Source organism: Nomascus leucogenys, chromosome 17 (assembly GCF_006542625.1).
Source record: "Nomascus leucogenys isolate Asia chromosome 17, Asia_NLE_v1, whole genome shotgun sequence".
Lineage (NCBI taxonomy): Eukaryota > Metazoa > Chordata > Mammalia > Primates > Hylobatidae > Nomascus > Nomascus leucogenys.
In genome coordinates, this window is record NC_044397.1 from 23,964,200 (window position 1) to 23,983,474 (window position 19,275).

At 36.0% G+C, this 19,275-nt stretch overlaps 1 protein-coding gene across 5 annotated transcripts in view; it reads right to left on the minus strand.

Moving 5' to 3' along the window:
- The window catches only part of GALNT13 (polypeptide N-acetylgalactosaminyltransferase 13), a 595,812-nt gene that overhangs the window by 549,118 nt on the left and 27,419 nt on the right, over positions 1–19,275 (minus strand). For all 5 annotated transcript variants that reach the window (XM_030795862.1, XM_003274969.4, XM_030795859.1 and 2 more), the window contains exon 2: positions 18,466–18,537. The gene's annotated coding sequence lies outside the window, so the exon portion shown is untranslated. The remainder of the gene's footprint in view (positions 1–18,465; positions 18,538–19,275) is intronic.

Consider the following 19,275-nt stretch of genomic DNA (forward strand, 5'->3'; position numbering starts at 1 on the left):
GGTGCCTTATTTCTGGGTTGTCTATTCTGTTCCATTGGTCTATGTGTTGGTCTTTGTACCAGTACCATCCTGTTTTGATTACTGTAGCCTCTGAATGCATATTCTAAGTTATTTTTTCCAGACAATCCAAACTATAATCGTAATTGATGATACCTAAGTCATGTGCACCTACTGAGAATCTGAAGAGGCCTACTAATAGCAAAAACATCAGAACATGAATGTCTGTATCAAAGAACCAGGAATACAGAAGGTACTATTTTTTCTAAAAATTCATATATATAATTATATTTAGCTATATATAATATATATAACTGTTATATATTATAATATATAATATAACTGTATTATATATAACAGGGTATTAGACAACGTTGATTCAAGTCCAACCCCTATACACATTCAGTTTGAAGATACTGAAGAGGTTAATTTGCCCAGTTAACTCCAGTTGTTCCCATGTTTATAACATAGCAGTAAGAATTATACCCACTTTAGAATTCTGGTAGATTATATATATGAAATGAGAATCAGAGGAACTGGCACAATGTAATTAATCAGCACATGCTAGCCATTGCTATTATCGTAATCAATATTAGGATGAGCAAAATAATTTAACACAACTTGGAAAAAGAAAATCCTTTAAGATTCATTCAAATATTAAGCTATTAATTTTATTTATTTCCCATCCCAACCCAAGCCCAAATTAGGTGCTTGAGACACCTTACCTCACAGTTTATAATCTAGAAATTCTAAATAAAATCAAAGGCCTGCTCAAGATTAAAGTTTCTGGGGTCTTCATCATTGTTAAGAACATTAATTTTATTGTTTTCATTTTGTTGTTTATATATATCAATATCACATATATTTTAATTGTTTATAACAGAAAAAATAGTGGTATTCACAAATTTGCTGGTAGATTTTAATAATTTTTGAATTTCCTATGGGATATACAAGCGGAGCTGCCTAGAAGGCAGGTGAGTATAGGGACTGAATATCAGAAGAGGTAAAGATGAGGGAGTCAGCAAGTCAACTGAAATTGAAGACATGGAAATTGATAAAATTTGTTCAGTGAGAATCTAAGTATGATAGAAAATGAGGGTGCCATAAAGAATCTTGTAGAATATGTATTTTAAGAAAGATAAGCACACAAATGAGATTGGGTAATGCTATCAAGGGAGGAGAAAAACAGAAGTACAATAATATAGATTTCATCAAAAAATAGTATTCTGAAATAGAAGGAATGATCAATAGTACAAAATTGTGCTAAGAGAGCAAAGAAGTATATTCTATATGCAATATAAGTCACACAATTAACTTTGGTGAGCTTGGAGCAGCTTCAAACAGACAAGGAAAGCCTCAGTGTGTTGAGGTGTGAATGAATGTGACACCCAATATTGAAAAATCTTGGAGACATTTAGCTATGAGTAGAGGTAATAGTTACAGTGTAGCTAATAATGGACTTGAAATAAGGTGAAGATTTATGCACAAATGCATTTTTGGTTTTAAGGGGAAAGATATTTTGACATGTTTAATGCCAAGAGGAAGGAATCAGGAGAAAGGGACAAGGTTGAACATGCAAAATGAAAATATTCATTTGAAGTAGCACCCTTAGAACATGCACAGATAGCTGTAGGATTCAGAGCATTGATGAAAGAATTGGTTTATAGGGGAAAAGGCATCAATAGAAGGGGAGAATAGAAGGATTTATGGACACTGGTAAGTTAATAGGAATCTCAAAAGTTCCTGTCTCACAGATGCTATTTTCTCTGCACATGATCTGTTAAGAAGGAAGGGAGAAGAGTGGTGGTGGGTTAGAGCATAGGGGAGTAGCAAAGGTTGGATATGAAAATGAAACTGTGGGAAATGGAAGATACCTCTCTAGAAAACCACATTAAGAGTTGCTTTGCAGAGCCAAGGGCTTACTTGACTTTGTCATCCCAAATTCTCACCCTGTTTGATTGGTGTATGTTATCTCCACCAAAGTTCACCGAGAGAGAATTAGGAGCATTTTCCTTTCCATTTCTTTTACCTTCCAAGGATTCCAGTTCAAGTAGTAGACAGATATTTTTACTTTGTATTCCCAATGTTTCAAACACAGTATTTCAATATAAAAGTCAGATTAATTATTTTAAACATGGCTGAATCAAACATAATCCTGAATTAATAAAATCTCAATGAACTCCTAGTTAACATGTTTTGAGTATGCTGAAAATGCTTTTTAACATCCTTCTCTCCAAAAAAGTAATGATGATACATCTTGCCAAACCTTTGCACTCACACGTGTACATGCAGGAGAAAAACATAGGGAAGGAAGTAGAAATCCAAGTAATTTTGCTGTAAGCTAGCTGCATTTTACTAGAAAAAAAAAAAAAAAACTGTGGTCATGATTAACACAGATAACTGCCTAATTGACATTCTGCCTCTTTTTCTTCTCTCTCTCTCTCTCCCTTCTATCCTCCCTATCAGTTGAACCCTTTTGTTTCCAAGATACCTTTTAGTTTGACTCTAAGGCTGCTCAATTGGGTGTCTCTCATACTGACTAAGGTTGCCTGGCAACATCACTGATAGAATACTCACCAGCCTGTGTGGTAGCTCGATTTTTGGCTTATAGGTGGAAGATTTGGATAGAATTTTAAGAGATTTTTCACACTTCAATTCTGTTTCATTTCAGTGGATATGCAATCAAGTTTATTACTTATAACATCATTGTTATAGTTTATTGCACTTTTCAGCATTATTTAGAGATTTTTGGTTTTATCATAATTGTTAATATTTCTAGAACAATTTTTAAGTTTGAATTACCCCTCAAAACACTACATACCTTTTTCAAATTATATTATCATAAAGTCAAAATAAAAAATAATAAAAACCAGAAGGTTATTGATGGGGAGGAGATGTAAAGGGATGTTATTGGGGGTTAGAAATATTCTATATGTTCTTGATCTAGGTAGCAGTAATGCAGGCATATAACTATGTAAAAACCCATCAATCCATATATTTAACATTAGTGTACTTTACACATCTTAATACACATACATTTCGAGATAAAGATGATGGCAATATGAATAAATATACACACACAGACACAAACAGAGACAAGGATATTTCTTTTGGCAAAAGAATCTGTCTTGGGCAAAAAAAAATGCACAGAATTATGGTGTTTTAAAGCTGTTAAATAGGTGGTAGAGGTCATCTCATCAACTAACTGATTTGTCAGCTGAATAAACTGAGGCCCAGAGGCATATAATTTCTTTCATAAGTTTCATAACTTACCAATGGCAAAGGTTAAAGAGAAACCTTTAAATTCTTATCTATTTCTTGGTTTGACATTACATAAAGTGCTACTATCATAGACCTTAACTTTGAGCAATCTTTCAGTTTAGTTCAAAGTATAGAAATTATACATCAAAGAATAGAAATTGAGACTCAATCCCATCTAAAAGCTCTACTCAAGAGAAACAAGGTTAGTTGCCTTTGTACTCTATCAGTCTGTATTAGTCATTTATAGACACCATCCTCTCTTAAACTGAATTTATGCTAATATAAGAAAGGTAAACTAAACATACCATTTCTTGACTATTTCCTATGCAATAAGCCCTTTGAATGTATTATCATATTCTATCCACACCAAAACATTTAAACACAGTTATATCATGCCCTTTTACAGCTGAGGAGGTATAACCAAATAAAAACCTTGCTCAAGGTATCACAGCTAGTATTTGCCGAACTGAGATCAGAATCTAGTTCTGTACGATGTTAGAACCTATGCATTTTAACCCACCCCATCCTGCCTCAAAAATCGGATTACCTAGGCTGGGCATAGTGACTTGTACCTGTAATCCCAGCAGTTTGGGAGGCTGAGGCAGGAGGATCATTTGAAGCCAGGAGTTCAAGACCAGCCTGGGCAACACAGTGAGACCTCATTGCTACTAAAAATTTAAAAGTTAGCCAGGCACAATGCCACACACCAATCATCCCAGATACTCAGGAGGCCAAGGCAGGGAACTGCTTGAGTACAAGAGGTCAAGGCTGCAGTGAGCTATGACTGTGCCACTGCACTCCAGCTTGGGTGAAAGAGGAAGACCTTATAAAAAAAAAAAAAAAAAGGAAAAAAGGAAGGAAGGAAGGAAAAAGAAAAGATTACCTCAATGTAATTCCTATCCTCTCCTTGTGACTATGACCACTAAGAGCTTACTAAATATCTATCTTCCCCTTCATCCTTACTAGGTAACCAACAGAACAGTTGTGTGTGCAGCTACAACGCTACGTGCAACAGTCTCCTTTACAACTAAGAGTAATGATGGGTAGGTAGAAAATATAAGGAAGAGTTTCCAGGCAATCTCTTTGATGAGGGGTAAATCAGCTGGTTGCATGCCTCATTTGTCATTGCATTTTTTTTTTTTCATTCTTGCTGCATAGAACACACATGTGATGGCTAGGTTGCAGAAGTCATCTTAAACCACTGGAAAACTCTTGTGGATGAAGTTATGTAGCTAAGACTGTGGAAACGAACTACAAAAGGAGACTAAATTCCTAATGATTTAAGAGGTATAATTTCAGCCCACGAATGATAATGATCAGGCTTCGTCTATGCAGAGGGCAGGAGTTACCAGGCAAAGAGATGAACAAAATTTCAGAGGGTAACAGCCACTCTGAGGAGTGACAGGACATATGAACTATTTCACTTTTAACAGAATAAGAGAGAAAGAGGTAGGTAAGAAGAAAACAGCTAAAAGTGTAACAAATACTTAAGGATCAGAATTGGCTAACAGAACAGTATAGACACCCAGGAATCCCCTATATACAAATAAATATGTGTTCATTCATAAACTTCTTTATGAGGAAAGATTCAGGCCAGGGTAGAGACCAGTGAGAACTCTTTGGAGGTATACAGTCACAAAATCCTCACCAATTCCCCAAACCTTTCTCTAATACAAAGCAAAATTTAGCGTTTTAGGACGAAAAAAAAAACCCCATATTCCCAACACCCTGGAAAAGAGCTATAGTTTCGGGAAGGGGTAGAATGATCCATCAAACCTTGCTGAATGGGCAGGTAACTTTCCTGTGCCCGGAATCTTAAGCTAACGTAAAACAGAGGTCTGCTAACACTGGGAGAAGAGCAGGACACCTCTCCCATTCATGAATCCCACAGACTCAAGGAGGAGCTTGGGCCCCATGGGAGGAATGGGTAGGTATTCTGTAAGAGCCACACATCTAAGGTACAGGTGCACAGGCCATGTCTAAGATAAAGACTGGAGAACAGGATCCAGGCACCCTCCTGTCCCCCACCAGGAGTAGTATATTAATATGCAACAGCAATTTACCACTTGAGGATTGTCCAGAGTGTAATAAGAGGTTTCCTCTCCTATGCAAACATGCAAGGAACATGGAAAGGGTTGGAGGAAAACACTGAAAAAATTCTCATGTGCCCCAGGTACTGTACTAAGCAAGGAAGCCTGTCAGGGGTTGGGGGGTAGAATAATATCAATATAAATCATCGGATAAGAAAGTAAAAGAGATAATTTGATAATCTCAATAGGTTTGAGATAATTTGAAAATCTCAATATATGCAGAAGCATTTGATAAAAATTAAAAATCTAGCTATAATTAAGAATTCTAACAAAATCCGAATAAAACTAGATTCTCTCAATCAAATATATGCTATTTTCTCAAAATAATAAAGTAAACGTCTTTTTTTTTTTTTTTTGAGACAGAGTCTCGCACTTTTGCCCGGGCTGGAGCACAATGGCGCAATCTTAGCTCACTGCAACCTTCACCTCCTGGGCTCATATGATTCTCCTGCCTCAGCCTCCCAGGTAGCTGGGATTACAGGCACACACCACCACACCAGACTAGTTTGTTGTATTTTTAGTAGAGACGAGGTTTCACTGTGTTGGCCAGACTGGTCTCGAACTCCTGACCTCGTAGACATCATTCTCAATAGTAAAATAATGGACAGTGTTCTCTTTGATTTGTGAATAAGACCAGAATGTTCATTCAGCATTGTTCTGGACATTCTAGCCAAGTCAATAGGACACAGAAAATACAATTAAGCTATAAGATTTTGAAAGTGTTAAGTAATACTATCTTTCTTCACAGACGACATGGATATTTACATGGAAAATTCAAAATAATCCACAGAAAAAACACTAGAATTAATGAGTTTACAATCTACTATATGCAAGGTTGATATTTAAACATGTATTTTTATACAAGGAGCGAAGAGAAAATAATTTTTTAAGATATATCTTGCCTACCCCAAGATGGCCAACTAGACACAGCTAGGAGGAACATCTCCCTCCAAGGGACCGGAACATCAGAAAGACTGGAGTCCTCTGAGCGTATCTTCAGAGGCAAGGCATTGAGAACAGATGGAGGGAAGACACAGACGCTGGACTGAAGGGACAGGGGACTGGGCACACTGCATGGGACTGCCGTTCACCAGGACTTATTCCTGGCCCCGAAGAACTCCTGCGGAAAGTAGGAGTTGAACACACAAGGAGTAAGCTGCTGTCATCACAGCCTTCTGGAATCCCAGCAGTAGGAAACCCCTCTACCACCATGGACCCTTCAGTTGGCAGAAAGAGTAACTTAGAAAAGTGTTAGAGGCAGAACTCCAGCCAGTGCAGAGGCCAGAGGGTTTGGTATTGGAGTGTCTGTAGCGGAGCATGGCCAGGGATGCCCATTCCCCTGGGCTCAACTTGCTGCCATAGGAGACTTTAGCCAGAGGGGAACTGTCCAACCTGAACCTGAAGGGCTGTTTTGCCCATGAGACAGGACATGTGTACACAGACAAACCTGCCCTTCCTTTCCCTGCCACCACGTGTGTGTGCATGCACCCTGCTGTGCCACTGCTGTTGACATGGGTGCATGCTGCCCCCCACCCCAACTGTCACATTGCCATTGTCGTCAGAGCATTGGCAGGCATGAAAACCGCCTGCCCTGCTGCCAGCAGCACCCACCACTTGGACTGACACTGCTGCCGAAGTGAAACGAGGCAGGGAAAACAGACAGCTTGCCCACAACCTAGGCAGCTACCATCACCAGTGTGAACATGCATAGAGGGCATGCACAGTCCTGCGCCCACCAGCACCCCCACCACCATGCTAACACCAACACTGGCATAAACACATGCACAGTTGCCAGTGGAGGACCTCTGTCTCCCTGAGTAATACTGCCATCACCACTGCTGCAAACACCTGCTGGCTACCCAGCACCCACTACCACCCTGCCACAGCTGACGAGTGTGCACTTGGCCATGCTGCTGCTGCCACTGCTGCTAGCACATGCAAATGAGGATAGATTCCACTGCCACTGCCCTACAAAGAGCTTTGGCTGGCACCATGCATACAAGTATTGTGACCAGCAGTCCAGGAACATTTCAGCCTATCCTGTGCAACAGGTTCCTAACCACGAGGGGCCAGAAAACAAAGCCAGTGCCCAATAAGAGTCACCCAGAATTAGAAAACACAGTCCAAGAGTCCTGATTTAAGCCTTGACTCCCTAAAATCTTCCAGAAATGAATCCAATTGAATGAATGCACCTTATACCACAATTAAACCCCCAAGGTCATTAAATAGGATAAAAGAAAAAAGAAACATCTAAATGACAGGAACTTCAAATATTGAAGGAACAGCAGACCTACAAAGATGAGAAAGAACCAGCACAAGAACTCTGACAACTCAAAAAAAGCAAGAGTGTCTTCTTTTCTCCAAATGACCACCCTAGTTCTCCAAGAAGAGTTGTTAACTGAGCTCAGATGGCTGAAATGACAGAAATAGAATTCAGAATAAGGATAAGAATGAATATTTTCGAGATTCATAAAAACACTGAAATCCAATCTAAGGAAACTAAGAATCATAATAAAATGATACAGAATCTGACAGACAAAATAGCCAGTATAGAAAAGCATGAAGCTGACCTTATAGAGCTAAAAAAAAAAACTACAAGAATTATATAACACAATAGCAAGTAAAAGCAACAGATTAGACCAAGCTGAGTAAAGAATTTCAGAGCCTGAATACTGACTTTCTGAAATAATACAGTCAGACAAGAATAAAGAATAAAAAGGAACAAACCAAACCTCAGAGAAATATGGGATTATGTAAAGAAACCAAATCTATGGCTTATTGACATCCCTGAAAGAGATAAGGAGAATGGAAGCAACTTGGAAAGCATGATTCAGGTTATCATCCATAAGAATTTCCCCTATCTAGCCAAGGAGGCCAACATTCAAATTCAGGAAATGCAGAGAACCCCCACAAAATACTTCACAAGAAGACCATCCCCAAGACACATAATCATCATATTCTCCAAGGCTGAAATAAAAAATGATAAAGGCACCAAGAGACAAAGGACAGGTCACCCACAAAGGGAAGCCCATCAGACTAAAAGCCAACTTCTCAGAAAGAGCACTATAAGCAAGAAGAGATTGGGGGTCTATATTCAACATTCTTACAAAAAGATAAATTCTGACCGAGAATTTCATATACGAACAAACTAAGCTTCATCAGCGAAGGAGAAATACGATGCTTTTCAGACAGGCAAATGCTAAGGGAAATCATTACCACCAAACATGCTTATAAGAGCTCCTGAAAAAAGCACTAAATATGGAAAGGAAAGACTGTTACCAGCCACTACAAAAACACATTTAAGTACACAGACCAATGGCACTATAAAGTAACTATAAAAACAAATCTGCATAATAACTAGCTAACAACACTGCGACAGGATCAAATCCACACATATCAATGCTAACATTGAATATAAGAAGCTAAATGCGCCAATTAAAAGGCACAGAGTGGCAAGGTGAATAAAGAAGCAAGACTCAGTGGTATGCTGTCTTTGAGAGACCTATCACACATACAATGACATTCACAGGCTCAAAATTAAGGGATGGGGAAACGTCTACCAAGCAAATGGAACACACAAAAACGCTAGGGTTACAATCCTAATTTTAGGCACAGCAGACTTTAAATCAACGAAGATCAAAAAAGGGCATTACATAATGGTAAAGGATTCAGGTTGACAAGACCTGAATATTCTAAACATATATACACCCAAGTGAGAAGCACCCAGATTCACAAAGGAAGTTCTTAGTGACCTTCAGGGAAACTTTGACTTCCATACAATAATAATGGGAGATTTCAACACTCTACTGACAGTACTGGACAGATCATCAAGGCGGAAAGTTAGCAAAGACATTTAGGACTTGAACTCAAAAGGACCAACGGACCTGATAGATACCTGTAGGACTCTCCATCCAAAAACAACAGAATGTACATTCTTCTCATTGCCACATGGCACATACACTAAAATCAACCACACAATAGGACATAAAACAATCAGCAAATGCAAAAGAACTGAAATCATAGCAACTACTCTCAGACAACAGCACAAAAAAAAGAGAATTCAAGAAAATCAGTCAAAACCATACAATTACAAGGAAATTAACCTGCTTCAGAATGATTTGTGGTAAATAATGAAATTAAGACAGAATTCAAGAAGTTCTTTGAAACTAATGAGAACAAAGCTACAATGTACTAGAATCTCTGGGACACAGATAAGGCAGTGTTAAGGCGAAAATTTGAAGCACAAAATGCCCACATCAAAAACTTAGAAGTATCTCAAATTAACAACCTACCATCACAAATAAAAGAAGTAGAGAAGCAAGAAGAAATCAACTCCAAAGCTAGCAGAAGACCAGAAATAACCATAATCAATGCTAAACTGAAAGAGATTGACACATAAAAAAACCATTCAAAAGATCAATGAATCCAGGAGTTGGCATTTTGAGAAAATTAAAAAGATGGATAGAAACTAGCTAGGCTAATAAAGAAAGAGAAAAAGATAGAAGATAAACACAATGAGAAATGACAAGGCAATAACCACTATCCCCACAGAAATACACATATATAACCATCAGAGACTACTATGAACACCTCTATTCACAAAAACTCAAAAATCAACATGAAATGGATAGATACCTGAGCACATATACCCTCCCAAGACTAAACCAGCAAGAAACTGAATCCATGAACAGACCAATAATGAATTTGGAAATTGAATCAGTAATGAATAGTCAACCAACCGAAAAAAAAAAAGCCCAGCCAGGGCCAGATAGATTCACCAACAAAGTCTACCAGACATACAAAGAAGGGCTGGTACCATTCCTACTGCAATTATTCCAAAAAAAATGAGGGAGAGAGACTCCTCCCCAGCTCATTCTATGAGGCCAGCATCATCCTGATACCAAAACCTTGCAGTGACACAACCAAAAAAGAAAACTTCAGACCAATATTCTTGATGAGGATAGATTAAAAAATCCTCAACAAAATACTAGCAAACCAAATCCAGCAGTGCCATCAAAAAGCTAATCCACCATGATCAAGTAGGCTTTATCCCTGGAATGCAAGGTTGATTCAACATATGCAAATCGATAAATGCAATTCATTACAAAAACAGAAATAAATTCAAAAGCACATGTTTATCGCAATAGAAGCTGAAAAGATGTTTGACAAAATTCAACATCCCTTCATGTCAAAAACTCTCAACAAGCTACATATTGAAGGAACATACCTCAAAATAGTAAGAGTCATCTATGACAAAACCACAGCAAACATCATATAAATCAGCAAAAGCAAAAGCATTACCCTTGAAAAGCCACACAAGACAAGGATGCCACCTCTCACCACTCCTATTAAACATAGTATTGAAAGTCCTGGCTGCAGAGATCCAGCAACAGAAAGAAATAAAGCATATACATATAGAAAGACAGGGAGTCAAACTATTTCTGTTTGCAGATGACATGTTTCTGTATCTAGAAAACCCCACAATCTCAGCTTGAAAGCTCCTTAAACTGATGAACTTCAGCAAAATTTCCGGATAAAAAGTCAATGTACAAAAATTACTAGCAAAATCTGTACAAACTAGCAAAAAATGTACAAAAATCACATAAAAAATCCTATATGGCAATGATAGCCAAGCTGAGAACCAAGTCAGGAACACAATCCCATTCACAATTGCCACAAAATGAATAAAATACCTAGGAATATAGTTAACCAGGGAGGTGAAAGATCTCTACAATGAGAATCACAAAACACTGCTCAAAGCAATCAGAGATGACACAAACAAATAGAAAAACACTCCATGCTCATGGAGCTCATGGATAGGAGGAATCAATATCATTAAAATGGCCATACTGCCCAAAGCAATTTATAGATTCAATGCTATCACTATCAAACTATAAATAACATTATTCACAGAACTAGAAAAATATATTTTAAAATTCATATGGAACCAAAAAAGAGCCTGAATATCCAGGGCAAGATATCTAAGCAAAAAGAACAAAGTTGGACGCATTATGTTACCAACTTCAAACTATACTACAGAGCTACAATAGAAAAATGGCATGGTACTGGTACAAAGGGAGACATATAGGCCAATGTAATAGCATAGAGAGCCCAGAATTAAGGCTGCACACCTACAACCATCTGGTCTTCCACAAAGTCAACAAAAGCAAGCAATGAGGAATGGACTCCCTATTCAATGGGAGTGTGCTTGGATAACAGGCTAGCAATATGCAGAAGATTGAAACTGGACTCCTTCTTTATACCACGTAGAAAAATCAACTCCAGATGGATTAAAGACTTAAATGTAAAACCCAAAACTATAAAAACTCTGGAAGACAACCTAGAAAATACCATTCTGGATGTAGAACCTGTTAAAGGTTTCATGACAAAAACACCAAAAGCAATTGCAACAAAAGCAAAAATTGACAAATGGGATCTAACTCGACTAAAGAGCTTCTGCACAGCAAAAGAAACTATCAACAGAGTAAACAGACAACCTATAGAATGGGAAAAAATATATGCAAACTATGCATCTGACAAAGCTCTAATATCCAACATCTATAAGGAACTTAAATTACAATGAAAATGCAAACAACCCCATTAAACAGTGGGCGGAGGACATGAACCAACACTTTTCATAAATGTGGCCAAAAATCACATGAAAAAGCTCACTATCACTGATCATTAGAGAAATGGAAACCAAAACCACCATGAGATACCATCTTACACCAGTCAGAATGGCTACTATGAAAAAGTCAAATAACAGAACAGACAAGGTTGTGGCGAAAGGGAACACTTATACACTGCTGGTGGGAGTGTAAATTAGTTCAACTATTGTGGAAAGCAATGTCACGATTCCTCAAAGAGTTAAAAACAGAATTACCATTCAACTCAGCAATCCCATTACTGGGTATATACATAAAGGAATATAAATTATCCTACCATAAAGACACATGCACACGTATGTTAATTGCAGCACTATTCACAATGACAAAGATATAGAATCAACCTAAATGCCCATCAATGGTAGAATGGATAAAAAAAACGTGGCACTTATACACTATGGAAAACTATACAGCCACACACAAAAAAATTAGATCATATCCTTTGCAGTAACATGGATGGAGCTGGAGGCCATCATCCTTAGCAAACCAAGGCAGGAACAGAAAACAAATACCACATGTTCTCATTTGTAAGTGGAGGCTAAGTGATTAGAACACATGGACACAAAGAAGGGAAAAACAGACACTGAAGTCTACCTTAGGATAGAGGGTGGCAGGAGGTAGAGGAACAGAAAAAAATAACCATTAGGTACTAGGCTTAGTATTCAAGTGACAAAATAATCTGTACAACAAACCCCCATGACACAAGGTTACCTACATAACAAACCTGCTCATGTACCCCTAAATCTAAAATTAAAGTTTAATAAGTGTCTATAATATGTATGTATTGTTATGCATGTAATTATACATATATATGATACATATGTATATAATTATATGCGTGTGTATGTATATATAATCTTAATGTTAAACTGCATTAAACTTCTAGGCACAAATTAACCAAAAATACATAAGACCTCTAAACAAAAAACCATACATGAGATTAAGAGAAATTAAAAGATCAAAATAAATAAAGTACACTAGTCCTCTCTTACTTATGGTTTTGTCTTCCATGGTTCCAGTTACTCATCAACTGTGGTCCAAAAATATTAAATGGAAAATTCCAGAAATAAACAATTTATAATTTTAAATGGCGTGCTCTTCTGTGTAGCTTGATGAAATTTCCCACTGCTCTGCTCTATTCCTCCTAGGACTTTAATCATTCCTTTTTCCAGCATCCTCATGCTACATTCACATCCCATCCAATAGCCACTTAGTAGCCATCTCGGTTATCAGATTGATTGCCAAAGTATTACAGTGCTTGTATTCAAGTCACCCTTATATTACTTAATAATGGACCCAAATTACAAGAGTAGTGATGTTGGCAATTTGAATATGCCAAAGAGAAGCCATAAAGTGTTTCCTTTAAGAAAATAATAAAGAGAAAAAGTTGTTTGCTCAGGTTGCTAAGCTCTATGGTAAGAATGCTTCTTCTATCCTTGAAATCGTGAAGAAAGAACAAGAGATTTATGTTAGTTTTGCTGTTGCACCTCAAACTATGAAAGTTATGACCACAAGACTTCATCTCATCATGTAGGCATTGTATCATCTCACATTATCACAAGAAGCAGGTTAAGTACAGTACAATAACATACTTTGAGAGACGAAGAGACTATATTCACATAACTTTTATTACAGTATATTGTTATAATTGTTATATTTTATTATTAGTTGTTGTTAATTTCTTCCAGTTAATAAGGAGGAAGTGCTGTATATATTATGTTCATAAATGAAATAAGTTAATATTGTAATTACACCAGTTATTTAAAAATTTACTTAACAATAGATTGAATACAATCCTAACTAAAATCTAAACAATTATTTTTGTTAACTTGACAAAGTAATTCTAAAATTTACATGAAAGAAGGTAAAGTCGAGATGCCTTTGAATAACATGTGGTAGAAGAACTTGTTTTAATAGATATTAAGAATATTTAAGAAGTAGCCATAATTAAAATAGTGTTATAAGTCGTAAGAAGAGACTAATAAACCAATTAAATAGAATAATTGGCTCCTAAAAGACCCAGACATATATAGAAATTTAATTTATAGTAAATATGACATTAAAGAACAGTGGGCAAAGGAGAGAATTGTCCTGTATGATTCTATAACAACTGGATATCTAGAACTTGACTTCTACCTCACATCACTCACAAAAACCAAGGCAAGTGGAAAGATATAAACATAATGAGGTGATACAATGATTAAAATTAAAATTAGGAGCATCAAAAAAACCTCATTAAGAAATTGAAAAAGCAAATCATAGAAAAGGAGAAGACCTTTGCAGCATATTTAACTGATGGGAGGCTCTTAATCCAGTTTAACTAACTTGTGGATATTAACAATTTTAAAAATCAACACAATAGAAAAATACACATATGAACAGGAAATTTATAGACAATAATATGTTCATGCCTATTAAGCCACATGACATAATCATATTATTCAACAAGAAAATGTAAACCAAACTCTCACCAGAATGGCTAAAATTAAAATAAATGATTATACTAATCTTTGGTAAAGATGAAACAATGGAAACTCTTACACAGTAATGAATGAAGTGAAATTAGTATACTTACTTTGGAATACTGTCTGGTAGTATCTACTAAAGTTGAAAGATTGCATGCAATATGACTAAGAAATTCCATTGCTAAGTATATATTCAAGAGAAATATATGTACATATTTAGCAAAAACACATTTAAAAGAATGTTTATGGCAGCATTATTTATAATGGCCCAAACCTAGAAACAGCACAAATGTCCATCAGCAATACAATGAATAAATATTCTGTAGTATTTCTATACAATGGAATACTATATAGCAATGAAAATTAATGAACCACACAAAAACATTAAAGAAACTTATAAACATATATTCAGAAAAGGATACCATACACAGAAGAATGTGTGTCATATGAATATTATGTACATTAATTTAAAAATCAGGCTAAACCAACATTTTGCATATAAGGATACATTATTTAAAGTTAAAACTATAATGAAAAGCAAGGAAGTAATTCCCACAAATATCAGGAATAATGTCATCCATGGGAAACTGATGGAAAGGAGACAATGGCTGGCAGGCAGAAAAAGCAGGATTGGAGATGCAGCAATTGTTCTATTTCTTGACCTCTGTGATGGTTACATGGGTCTTTACTTGTGAAAATCATTGCTCTGTCTCCTTAATGCGTAAAAATTCAAAGCAAAAAGCTTAAAAGAGCAATAATTATGTAGGTGAAATTGAAAAATAGAAAACTGTTACCTGAGATAAATTTTAATAAACATAACTTTTATTTAAAATTCACTGGTACCAAGAGCCATTTAGGTCATTTATCTCATTTAAGCTTTACAATATCCAGAAGACACAGTACTATTAATATCACATTCTGAAGGTACAGAGGCTGACGCACAGAGAACATAAATAATTGACAAAAAGTCACCCAGCAAATGGGCCTTATTTGGAATATGAATCAATGAAGCAGAATGGTCCTGGAGCCCATGGTCTTAAAGCAGTACATTATTCTACTTCTCCAGTATATTAGGTTGATGCAAAAGTAATTGTAGTTTTTGCAAAGTAATGGCAAAAATGCAATTACTTTTACATCAACCTAATAGAAAAAGAGATACTCTATATGCTGAGTGTTATGTTTTTCCCTTGTCAAAATTAGTTTTGCATGATCAGTAAACTAAGTCTAAAATGGTGTTCTTTTATGGACCCAAGATATGAAATCTTTTTTTTCCAACTACTCTATCCTTGTTTCATTTTTAAGTTCTGCTAAGGAAGGAAGACAAATCAGATTAAGATGACATGTTTACTATCGTAACTTATAATTGAATAATATAATAAATTACTGTTGCTATTGCCCAACACACAAGTGAATATATACAAGAGATTTATCTCTAACCATAAGGTACATTTCTCCCCAAAAGGTCAAGATTTTTCTGCCTACCCAAAAACCTATCTAAAGAAAGGGTAAACTCTGTAAACAAAATATGTTTCTCTGATTATTGGCAACATCATTTTCCAGCTCAGTCACCCTGGAAGCTTCAGTTATTTTTTTAGAGAAATGATGGTACAGTGGTAAACTGCAATGACTCTGGAGCTTGACTAAATGGCCCCAAATGTCAGGCATGGTATGTTTTACTTTTGTGACCTGGGACAATTTGCTTAAATGATGCCTCTCTCAGTTTCCTCTTGCACAAAATGGGGATGACATTAGTCATTAACATTTAAAACAACCCTGGTACTCAGCGAATCCTGCACAAGCATTAATTATTGCTATTACTCCCTGAACCTATTTACTTCCAAATAAATCTCACATGCTCCAACCTCTGCCAGTCCATCCCCACTGCTATGACCTTAGGTCTTGCCCTCATCCATTCTCATCCCTCTACAAATGCTTAAAAGTTAATCTTTTTGCAACAAGTCTTCGAACTGCAATCCACTTTGAAGATATTACCAGAATAACTTTAAAAATACTTTTCTGTTCACAAGATTAGCCCTCACAAAATATTCTCTCTCTATTTTTAATTACTACCAATTAAATTCAAATTTCTTGAAGAGTTATCAGTATTTCCCACAACCTAGCACCAGCCTCATTTTCCAGTTATCTGTTTTTAGTCCAACATAAGAAACTTATTCTTGTGCCAAACTAATTAATTTGTCATTCATTGGGTGTGAAGTATGCCTCTTTACTTCTAAATGTTAGTATACCATTTTCTTGACTATTCTGTTAACATTTTCCACCTGCATCAAGATCTAGCCCAAATTCAATTTCCATAAAACCTTGGACCAATATGGTTCAGAATTGTATCTCCTTTCTGAGGTCTCCTGTAATGGCTTCTTTTTTTTACACATCTGTGCATTTTATTATTTCTCAAATTATTTAAAATGGCTTTTAAATTGTATTAGTTTATACTATTCTCATGATGTAACTTCCCATAGCCTCTGTTTTATTTATATGAGGGTATAGCTTATTTCCTCAAACTAATGACAAAGTTTCCTTGAGAGTTCTTTTTGTCTTTCTCTCCCACTTGCTCTAGTCCTTCCTAACACAGTACCTCTCACATTTAGGAGCATGAACTATTAATTGAACCAAATGAAATAAAATTTCTAAACAAAATCACTAGCTTTGTCTTCCAGAGGTCAAATCTAGAAATGGAGACTTCCTCCCTTCATTCTCATCCCTCTGTAAATTCTTCAATCTGAAAACCAAAAGTAGTGTGGGAGCATGAACGATTTAATCCATTCAATTTTAGAGCAATAATCTTTTAAATACTAGTAATTCTGAAAATGTCCCCAGATAAAATGTTGCTGATGATTTGTTTCAAGAAAGAAAGTGTACAGGGGTTAGAACCAATGGATGGCTAATGTGAAAGAATTTGAAGATCACAAGTCCAAAAGGGAAAGCATCAATGTGGCCAGTGTGATGTAAAGGATAGTACTATGAACATTACACATCTGAAGATAATAAAGAGGGAAGAGAATGGTAAGTCAAGCTCAGCCTTTCATTGCAATCTTTTCTTCACTGCAAAAAGCAGCTAAAAAGGACTGCAAGAAAAGGGTGTGGTCAGCCACTGCAAATTCTGAAAAGTATAATAGAAGAGTAAGATACTGTATCTGCCATTAGGGGAGGGGCTGTTATATATTTTCAAGTTTTCTCTAATCAAACAGCATTTTGTTCAAGGCAACTCATTTTGGGTTGCTGATTGGTTCTATTGACACTAAATATAAGGCAATTGTTATTTTTTTAAATTTGAAATTCAATCATAAAATACTCATTTACTCTGATGGGTAGTGTTGGCCAGAGCACTTCATCAGGGCAGAGGCATATTTCTCTACAATGACAATTTCTAGCCTGACAGCCAAACAAGAACACAATCCCACTCACAATAACCCCCAAAAGAATAAAATACCTAGGAATACAGCTAACCAAAGAGGAGAAAGTTCTCTACAAAACACTGGTCAAAGAAATTAGACATGGCACAAATAGAAAAACATCCCATGCGCATGGACAGGAAGAATCAAGGTTGATAAAATGGCCATGATGTCCAAAGCAATTTACAGATTCAATACTATTCCTATCAAACTGCAAACGATATTGTTCATATAATTAGGAAAAACTATTTTATAATTCATAAACCAAAAAAGAGCCAAAATAGCCAAGGCAATCTTACGCATAAAGAAAAAACTAGAGGTATCACATTACTGGACTTCAAACTATACCACAGGGCTGTAGTAACCAAAACAGCAAGGCACTGATACAAATAGAGACACACAGAACAATGGAACAGAATAAAGACCCCAGAAATAATGCTGCACACATACAACCTTCTGATCTTTAACAATGTTGACAATATCAAAGACTGTAAATAGAAATGGGTTCTTTTATGACTGTCTGCCAAATTAATCGAACATGACTGCAATTGAGTAGAAAAATAAAAATATTACTTACTGTACGTGGCACTTAGCAATTTCAAAATGATTTTCAAACATTCATCCTCAAAATGCTTCTACATAAATGCATCTGTGGAGGAAGAAAAAATCCAAAAGAGTAAACAATTGGTCAAGGTCACAGAAAAACTAATACAGACCAACACAAGCTTAAACACTATACACTGTAACGTACTAAAATAGGTTTTGCAAAATGTAGACTATACATCTAGCAAAGTACAATGGGCTGATGAACAGAAATATTCCCAACTATATGCAAATATTCTAAAACATCAGTCAAGGAGGACACTTTGAAAAAAGAGGTAAGAGAAGTCTGCATACTAGCTTCATATTATATGCAAGAAACACAGTGCCCCCAGAATATCGGCAGAACGGCATAAAAGTAATTCAAAAATATGAGATGTTCATAAGTAAATATACTTGAAGAGTTAAGGTGATTATCCAAATATTTCAAGTTTTTAAAAGGTACTATTATCTGATATATGAGGATCACTGAGTTAGAAAAGAATTTTGCTTGATTTATCCAGAGAGTTGCACCAATTCACTTTGTAATTGCATTTAAATTCTAATTGAAATCCATGCACTGAGAAAAATGCAGGCATGAGACCTGCATACCTCACAAAAATACACAAACAGGTCCATTCTCTGTGTTTCAGAATATCAATGTGATTATAAGGAGAAAGTGGTTTAATCAAGCATTATTAATTAATTTGTTTTACAGTAGGGTTTTGAAAGAGCATATTGATTTTGAATCTCAAAATATTTCAAATTAAATGGGTTTTATGCTACTGAGTATATACAGTGTTATAAA